At 40.7% G+C, this 10,189-nt stretch overlaps 1 long non-coding RNA gene across 1 annotated transcript; it reads left to right on the plus strand.

The window, feature by feature from the left end:
- Positions 1-6,169: 6,169 nt before the first annotated feature.
- Positions 6,170-10,182, plus strand: LOC146672553 (uncharacterized). The gene is made up of 3 exons (XR_014910375.1): positions 6,170-6,348; positions 6,609-6,962; positions 9,944-10,182. It is a non-coding gene; the product is annotated as an uncharacterized LOC146672553 (long non-coding RNA).
- The last annotated feature ends 7 nt before the right edge of the window (positions 10,183-10,189 follow it).

The raw sequence follows: 10,189 nt of genomic DNA on the forward strand, positions 1-10,189 counted from the left end.
ATTTGCCCACTCAGTAAATCTCACTCATGGCCAAGAAATTGAAATAAACCTTGTTTCCCTGCTGGATAGTGATCCACTGTAACTCTGCTCCTCCTTCCTGTTTAGGATTTCTGTGGCTGAAGTAAAATTCCCTCCATCCATCACTTATCCCAGCTAACCCAAAGTGAAATAAAGTTTTGCTCGTCTTAAAAAAGCATTACAATAATGGGCATTACCAATGCAAACTGAATGATACAGAAGATGAAAGAAGAGACTTTGATCAGTTAATAAAGCTCATGATCTGGATTCATTGTGGCTGCTACACAGATACTTCTGGGTCACTTCTCTCAGTTAGGAACCTTCCTCACCAAACTGACTGTTGGACCACACCCCTGGTTTCATGAGAAATTGTTTCAGCCATGATTTCTCTTCCTGTATTTCAGAGTAAAGACTGAAGTGACAAATGGAAGCATGTTTAAAAACACAATGTGAGAGAGACGTTGAGGTCCTTAGAAGTTACCCTGGGTTTTTCTGTCACCCTGCTAGATGTTACACACCTTGTTATTGGACTGATTTCTACTGCTGGACTACTCTTGCGGAGAGTAACAATACTCTTACTAATTAGCTCCCTTTCACAGCTTTGGGGATATTTATTTTTGTGTTTGCAGGGCTGTGAGCCAGAACAGCGAGAGAAAAATCTGCAACAGCGACGAGCCGAATGCTTACGTGAATCGCAGCAGCTGCACATGTGCTACGCTGAATTAGAGGATATCTTTGCTCTGGATTTCTATTTCTACTTTTTCATTTCTATATGATTCTTCTTGCATCTAAACAAAGATGATTCAATTTGCTAAATGTTGATGGCTCTTCGTGCTCAGGTGTAAATGAGACGTAATATTTGCTCTTGGTTTGGTTCTCCTGTACAGAACCTTGCAGTACAACAGAAACCTAAAAACATTATTTGTAGTTGTTATTCTTAGTTGTTCTGCTGCCTAAATACCACAGGGTCTGATTATGAAGTTATTGAGCTGCACATACTTTACGACCTGCTTAAGTTCGAGGTCACAGCGTCTGTAGAGCAGCTGGAACATAATGAAGTCTACAAGGTTAAAGTTTTCTCTTCAGTTATTGTTCTTTCTGCTGCTTGGTTTGATGGATCTGAGAGCTTTTGTTTTTATTATTGTTATTATAATTATCATTAATATTTTACTCTCTACAAGCTTTAAAATAGTGTTTGTGTTTGAAAAAATTGATTTAAGAATTGAACAGAAACATCTGTCCTTCTGAAAATGGCCCAAAGGCACGGAGACAAAGTCAAAGGATGCAACCTGTAACTTTCTCTTCCTTCATGTCAGTACCATCATCCATGATTTATATAAAATGCATATAGCAACAGTAGCACTTTAGTTTGGACTTTATGATTTCTGTAACTGGAAAATATTATTTTGTTTAAAGACAGAAGAGACCGCATAGTTGCAACATCAAAGGGAAATATTAATTAATTAGCATCAAGTATATTTGTTGCTTAAGCGTTTGCACTATAACTTAAGTAGGATTATAACTTTTAAGGAAGGAAAGATTTCAGATATTTAGTTCACTGTTTCAGTTATTTTATATGAAATTAAAACATTTACGTTGGTCAAATATGATGCTCTAAATCAAATAAAAGTTTGAAAATAAATGATGTATTTTTAAATGCTGCAACAAATGTTCACAAAAAGTAACTATAATTAAAACCAGTTAAACAAAATCAAATGTTTGAATCATGCTTAACCAAATGCCAGGCTGGAGAGCTGAACCTAAAGTATACGTAGAAAGATTTCAACATCTGAGCAGTTTTTAATGTTTTTATCACATATAAATGTCACAGCAGTGGGTCCTGGCCCAATGCTTTGTGTTTTTGGTTTTCTTTGACTCTTGTTTTTCTTGGTTTTTGTTCTTCTTATTTATCAGGCTCTCAGTAATCTTAGTTCTCCCTCCCTCAGTGTTCATTTCAGCCTGTGTTTAGTTTCTGTTCCCGTGTCCCACGTTTCATCGTTTCATGTCGAGTCAGCCCTGTCTCTCTGTTTCCTGTGTCTCCCCAGTCAGCCCCGCCTCCCTCGGGCACTCATGTGTGATACAGAGTAATAAACTTAAATACTTATTTTCCACCCTGATTTACGAATAAATTCATACCAAATCCTACCATGTGAATTCATGGATTTTTTTTTCACATTCTGTCTCTCACAGTTGAAGTGTACCTCTGGTGCAAATTACTGACCTCTGTCATCATTTTAAGTGGGGGAACTTGCACAATCGGTGGCTGACTAAATACTTTTTTGCCCCACTGTACAGCTGATTATGATGCATGTTTTACTATTGCTATGTTCACATCATCTGCTTGGCTTTATTACTGAAAGCCTGGAGATCCTCTGACGTGTGCATGGCTGATGTGAAGTATGATTAGTCCTACATGACATCAACAACAGAGGCAATGAAAGCTTTGTTGTTAACAGGTTGTAGGTAAAGTCAAATGTCTACTTCTACACTTGTGTTGGGTAAAGTTCTTCTCACTGCAGCAGATTTATATCTGTGCTTTCACAGGGCGTGATGTGGAGCTCAGCGCTGAGGTGCAGGTCTCCTTGGAGACGGCATCCTGGCTGAAATATTATCATGCTTCCAAAACATTTCAGCTTTTATTTTGAAAGAAACAAGACTTGAAAACGAATCCCCTTCTTCCTCTTTGTCTTTGTTCTTCAGAGGAGTGTCACCTGGACAAACTCAGGGCTGTTCTAGAGCCTTTCTTATTATTTGACTCCATAGAAATAAAACTGAATCGAATCAAACAAAAACTCCCAAACAGCTAAAACACTTTGCTTTATTCTCTTTTTTAACAAATACGTTGAAGTCCATCCACAACAACACAGCTGAGATCTCCTTTGTAATCAAGTGTTTACATCCTTTGTACAGATCTGCATACAAAACAATCATTTACGTCCCACAGAAGTCTAGTTACACGTAACTATACAAGAACTGGTGAATGACAGAAACATGAGACACATGATCACAGGTGATAACAAAAAGAGAAAGAATTCATGTGTTAGTGATGTTTTTCAGCCCTGATGGCTCATGTTGGAGAAACAAGCTGAGGTACGTGGAAAGTTCACACACACAAGTGGGCGTGAGTGCACACACAGAGAGAAACACAACTGAAGCATCTGTTTGCTGTTTCTGCTTTCATCATCTCTGCTGCTGTGTCAGGCTGGGGTCTCTCAGTGACGTGGTTGAGGTGAAGTATGACGAGTATCCCTGATTCAGTCCATCGAGACAAAGGGCAAAGAAAGCTGTTGTTAACAAACTCTATGGTGATGTGGCATTTAGCTCTGACTCTACGCTCTGCTGAATCCTTTGAACCTGCTGATCAGTAAAGCTCTACGTGCTGCAGCAGATTGACCTCATCTGTGTTCACAGGTGTGGACCTCAGCGCTGAGGTGCAGGAGACTTTCATTCAGTTCTCCCTGCAAACAGCATCCAGCCTGGAAATACTGTCATCTTTCCCACAAATGGTGCTCTTATCTCAGAGAAGAAGTCTGATGTAAATAACTGCAATCAACAGTGATGTTCTGCACAGATCACTTTTCCATTTTGCTCTCTAGATGAGTCCCAGCTGCCTGACCTTGTGTCCAGGTGATCGTCTCACTGAGGAGCTTTTGTTCTGAAAATCTCACGTCCATCACCTGTTTCCTTTTTACTATCTCTGCTCTTTCTTTATTCACAATGCTCATAATATCACACAATTATATTCATCACCTGCATGTTTTTATCCAGCTGCTGTTAGAACCAAACAAATAAAAAGGATGAAAAGCCTGAAATCCTTTGATTTATTACATTTGAAACAAATATGAGAGCATCCCTAACAGCACAGCTGAGACCTTTGTTTTAATCAAGCCTTTGTATCGACACACTTGTAAAGATTCATATACAAAACATAATAGAATAAATCAATATAAAATACACATAATCACAAAAATGCAGCCATGTTGTGAGTTTGCATCTAAAACATGCATGTTTCCCTTTGTACAGGCAGATTTACAGCAGACAAAGCAACACGCTGATCGACTTTGACCGCTGCAAAAACAAAATACCCACCAAGTCTGAAGTCGATCAGAGGAACTGTTGACAGACTGACAGACAAACAGATGCTTGATTCATTAGTGCGATTAAATGTTCTTCTTTAGCAGCATCACTTCATGTGTTTGTGTTCCAGGAATAAAGGTCTGTTTAAACTGGACGTCTCCTCAGCATCACTCGTGCTGTCATGGTTTCAAAGCTGTGCAGAAAGAATCTGAGGGATGATACAGAGGTGACCAAAGTTACAAACATCCAGCTGTGCTGCAAATGTTTGCAGAGCTCCAAACTCTTTGGCTTTCTGCAGAGCAAGTATGGAAGAAGCACCTGAGCTAACTTCAGTTTAGACGATATGAGGAAAAATGCTGCTTCCCAAAGTTTCCTACAAGTATCCAGTTTATATTTAGAGAAGCGAAGGCTCTTTATCCTGACAACTACTCCCTGGTGGATCCCTGTCCTGTGACAGCAGCAAAGACTGTGTATCAGTATCATCAAAGCCACTTCAATAACCAGTGTTTAAAGCTCTCTAGCAGATGGACTTCAGTGGCAGCAGCCTCTGTCTGCTGTGTACAGAAGGTTCTCTGATGAAGCACACAGCAGATGCTGCACTACAACAGCAGCAGCAGCTCAGCTTCAGTTTGCTTCGACGCCCTTTTTGACCTGTGAAACAGCAGAAAATGAAACATTTCAACACCCGTTTGTTAGCGTGAGCTATTCTGCTGTTTTTCATCATTTCACAGGTGAAATAAAATCACATTTACTTCCTGTAGGAGTGATCGTGTCCAGCCTGACTGAGACCATGTGCTCCATCCTGCACAGGTAATAAACCTCTGACATGAAGGGCTGTCAAGTAGTTTTAGACAAATGGGGGTAAAAGAGACGTTAAAAGCTTAAAGAGAAACTACATTTTCTAAGAACTGTCTGACGTTCACCTCTCACACAGTGGATACGATTCTGCCGCTGCAGGAATAATCTTTGTGGTTATGAAACTGTCCATGTGTTTGCAGAAAATGTCACATGTTCAAAGCCATCCCAGCACCTGGGGTTTGTATAAGTGCAGCTGTTGGTGGGGAGATAGTCTCACTCTTCTATATAAAGAGTCAGCAGGCAGCAGATCTTCATCTGTGATCTCCTCCATCATCACGTCTTCACTCTTCAGCAGCTATGGCTTCACTTCGTGCCCTTCTGGGAGTGGTGCTGTGCTCCTCATGGTTTCTGCTTCTGCCTCAGGCCGACTTTGATTTACAGAGTCATCCATAATATTTTTTATTTTTTATTTTACTGCCCATCTATTTTCATACAAATGTCTCCGTCTTATGGAAAAGGGGTGGAGCTTATCCAACGAGGACAGGCAGGGCCCCCCCAGACAGTTTAGCAGTCTATACAGGAGGCTGACCTTTGCAACATGTACTTCTATAATGACTTCACCATTTAGGTTATTTGGTTATGTTTCACCCTGGATTTTGTGTGATAATATTTATTTTGTCCACTGATTTAAAAACAACAAACTATATGAATATAAAACAGAGTGAACAACAAAACATCAGCTTTGGAAACTTTGATGTAAAATTCTGCAATTGTTTTCTCAGATATAGCATAAATCAAACTAACATACATCAGTGTATTATTAATGTGCACACACACACACACACACACACACACACACACACACACACACACACACACACACGTGTTACAATAAACAGCTCTTATGCTTCTGTATGATTCTCAGTGCTTTCCATTTGCGTGTCCACAGGTTGCTGTAAGTGGTGCTTGACTGCAGTTTGCTCTCATTTCAAGTGGTTTGCTGTCACAAAGCCAACAGGAAGTCCGGCCATGGTTGAGCCAACTGAAGATGGGTTGAAGGTGGCGTCCTCGTTTCCTCTGTGAGCGCGAGAGGACAGACAAAGCAAACACAGTTTTGACAGCATTAAAATATTTACACTGATGATTAATGTTGTGTCTTTGCACCTGTAGCGATACATGTTGGAAAATGGAGACTTTAGCCACCAAGACTGACGTGCCTGGAAACTTCCCTGTGAGTACGCCCACAAAGACAGGAAACAGTTTAGCCACCGCGGTTAATCCTCCATCATCATCATCCAGTATTTTCCACATCTTTTCTTCTGCTGTTTCCCTTGTTGTCAGTCACGGGGTTTGTGACTGAAATGCGTGTGGTCGACGGGAAGCCTGACGAGTACGGCCTGAATCATTCCATCAACACCGGACGGAGTGAAACCTTTGTTGAAAACAGATTATATGGTAACGTTGCATTTAGCTTCAGTAAACTGTGAAGTTACAGCAGCAGATTTACATCACGTGGCTTCACAGGAAGTAGTCTGGACCTCAGCGCTGAGGTTCAAGCAGCTCTGCTTGCAGACGGCATCCTTCCTGAAAATGTTCTTCATCTTCCTAAAACCAGAACTTTTACATTGGTACTGAAGTTCTATATAAAAACAGCCTGAAATACAAAGTGATGTTGTGCACTGATTACCTCACACTTTCCATGTTTCCTTCTACAGAGGAGTGTCCGCCTGAGTGTTTTGTCTGATCTGTTGTTGATCGTCTCATTGACACTGCATGCAGATCTGACACCAGGGCTGGACTGGGACAAAAAATGGTCCCGGGCATTTTGACTGGAGACCGGCCCCCCAGGTATTAAAGGAAAAACCATGAAGCCTTTGAATGAAAACAAACGCTGTTGTCACAGTGATGGACGCTGTCTTGTTGGTATACATGCATCAGTCTAATAAACTTAAACCTGCACCATCCTCCCTGTCCTGGTATTCTAAACAGGAAGTAGACTGTTGGTCGAGTTAACCTCCTGAACATCTACAACACACGGTGGAAACCTGACATTAAGACAGAGACTAGAGGTGAGACATGATCATTGCTGATTACTGATGACAGATTTAGATATATTTTCATAAACCTTTCATTTGCCACATCAATAAACAGCACGGCAGGGCAAAATATGTTTTCTAACATGGCAACCTTTAAAAAGTGAAAGGAGACAGAAAGACAGGTGAGAAAGAATCAAACTGACTTTTTGATGCATTTTACACACAGTACTGGTGCAGAATCTAGAAAATGTGGGAAACACTGGCATCATATGCAGTACTTACTTCTGAAGAAATTATGATGGGACCCTAAAAAATGACTATGTACAATAATGGATTTCTATACATTTTACATCAGATGAAAACGTTTGTTGTAAGATTCAGATAATTATTTATTAAAAGTGAGACATTTTAAATGAGAACAAGAAAGAAAAGTATTTCTTTGTGCCCCCCTCTCCCTGTTAATGCCCTACCTGCCCCCCTGGCAACACTTTGCTAGACCCGCCCCTGCACAGTTACCAGCTGTCAGCTACACAAAAAGGATCCTGGTGTTATTTGTCTCTCAGAAACAGTTCATAACTTCAACTCATTTTTGTTTTGTCATGTTTTGTTCTTTACATTGTCTTTCTTCTATATAATTGTTAAACATTTAATAAATATGTCTACAAAAAGATTTTAAAAATCAGACATTTCACACAGACACCCAAATGATTTCTGACTGATGAAGGGGGCTGAAGGTGCCCTGCTCTTGCCCAGCTTCTGCTGCTCTCTCCCTGCTCACTGTCAGCAGCTGGCAGCCTCGGTCCTGCCTGAGACTCTTCATCTATCAGTGCCAAAGAATATGGGAAATAGCAACGCACAACATGCACATTACAAAACAAGCACATGAATCAGCATTACATTCATTAGTGAAGTGCTGACGTTCGTTCCTAAACTTTGGGCCTTAATTAACATCACTGTGAACTAATGTTTGCTTTGCTTCTTAACCAGTGAAGCAGCGAGGGGCTTTCTGAGGTTCCTGCTCGTAAATGCCCAAAATGAGTCGAGTATTTCTCTGCAACTACAAACTCTGCTTTCATCAGAGGTGTAAATATTACAGCACTGTGTCAGAGTCACTGAGGCTGGAACACAGAAAAAGGAAGTAGATGTATTTATTTTTAGGCTTTATTGCCTGGAACCACTTTAAAAATACGCTTTGGGTCACAATTAACTGCAGAAACCAGGAATCCACATATGAACATTATCTGTGCAGAGATTTATGCTTCTGAAGGTAAACAGTGAAAACTTGCAGCACTAAATGCACAGATAGCCAGGCGTTTCACATTTTGGGACCATCTGCCAGTTTTCATTTCTTAGGTATTGAAGAGCAGAAATGATTGAATTTTATTTACATGCTTCAAAATGTTTGCTTTTGAATATTATTTGAAGAATTACCCACACACTCAGGCACTGTGGGCCTGTTTCCCTTTGCACAACCGAGTGTTGGAAACGGGCCTTTTCTCTTTAAACTCTGAGGGGCTGATGTTAGATTTGTATTGTTGATTGTCATTTATGCTTAGAAATATTTACTTATATATGCTTAGAGTTTTGTAATTAGTTGTAGATTGGTAGAGGTTTTGATCCTTGATAGTCTGCAAACTTTGGGTGTATTAGACAGCACTTTGGGAGCATGAGAGGTCATACCGTGTCTTATTGTTTTATGGTAGGATTAACGTAGTTGCGTCTGTTCTAGTCTAAGTGCTCTTTGTTTAGATGAACTGCAGGACTTCCTCACCGTGTTATCTAGGATGAACCATCTAGGGTGAGGGGGAGGCTACCCTCTTCCTGACCAAGGATGTTTGACCCTTTGATCAGCAGTCCACACACACACACACACACACACACACACACACACACACACACACACACACACACACACACACACACAGGCAAGGTACTCTTTGTGTATGTAGACGTCATATGTTAATGAACTTATGCATATTCATGTAACCTCAATAAAAGGACAGTGATATGGGAGAACGGACGAGACCAACTGGAGTCAAGCGGTTGTCCGGTTCTCTCCCGTGCACGAGTAACATGAAGAACTTTGCCTATTTGTGTCTTGCTTAGCAGTGTAATTATATTGTCTTCAACGTTCCAGCGGATGGGTTCAAGCTACAAACCTATCAGGCTGTAACTTTGGCTTCTATTGGCAGATTTGCATGATTGACCCTCTTTTTAAAATAGTTTTAGCCAAGAGAATCAAGCTAACATCACTGTTTTTACGTCAGCTCACGTCACACGAGCTGTTTCAAGAAAAGTCCTCCTGTCACACAGCAATGCCTACATGAATCACACCACTCTGCTTAAATAATAATAATAATGTTTAGTGAAGCAGGTGAAGCAAAGGGCTGCTTTTAATAGGCTGGGAGACCCAGGTGTGCTGCTTTAGCTGCTGAGCCTCTCATGCTAGCCTCCATCTATAAGCTGGGATCACAGGAGCACTGCAGTCCTGACTAGATCAAGGATTGTTATTCATGCAGGTGACAAAAGTTTACATTCACAGAGTCATAGGATTGAGCCTGGTTTGAAAAGCAGCTGTTTAATGCAGCTGCTTAGAGTTCACACACAGTAGAAGAATCAGACTTGAGTCACATTTCAAACACTGGAAAAATACTCAGCAAGTAACAATGAAAACAGCACAGACTCAGTATATCCTGTTCAGTCCTGTGTTTGATATGAATGTGCTGTTCAGAGAGGATCTCATGTCCTCTTTTACAAAGCCTTTGTTTCATGATGTTTGTGTATAAATGAATGTAGGTGTGTTTCTAAGTGTGAAGGAGCCCTGGGAGAAAAGACTGAAGCTTGTGCCAAAGAACAAACAGGAAAGAAAGATCAGCATTAATGAAGACGAGCACAGAAGGAGCCCAAGCACGTGTTGCTTTTTCAGATTTCTCTAAAAGTGTGTGTTCATTTGTTCCATCCTTCACAACAAACAACAGCTGACAGACACACATGCACTCTGTGTCACTTCACAGGGGCTGATGAAAGTGGACACAGTAAAGGGAGAGCTGGACCTGCTCTACACATCCTGCACTCTGTTAACAGACTTTATTCTGCAGCATCAACAGATAAAAATATATGAAGATATAGAAACGTTTAACATTGTGACTGTTCACATTAGTGAAGCTGTTACTTTGCTGCCAGGTGGGAAAAGAAGCCTAAAGCTGAGTCTGATTAAACATCTGCTGCACCAGAGAGTTTCATGGCCCTGCTTTATCCTG

This window comes from Rhamphochromis longiceps, linkage group LG3, assembly GCF_057381845.1.
Source record: "Rhamphochromis longiceps isolate RC_006_pf linkage group LG3, R_longiceps_female_GT1.1, whole genome shotgun sequence".
Classification (NCBI taxonomy): domain Eukaryota; kingdom Metazoa; phylum Chordata; class Actinopteri; order Cichliformes; family Cichlidae; genus Rhamphochromis; species Rhamphochromis longiceps.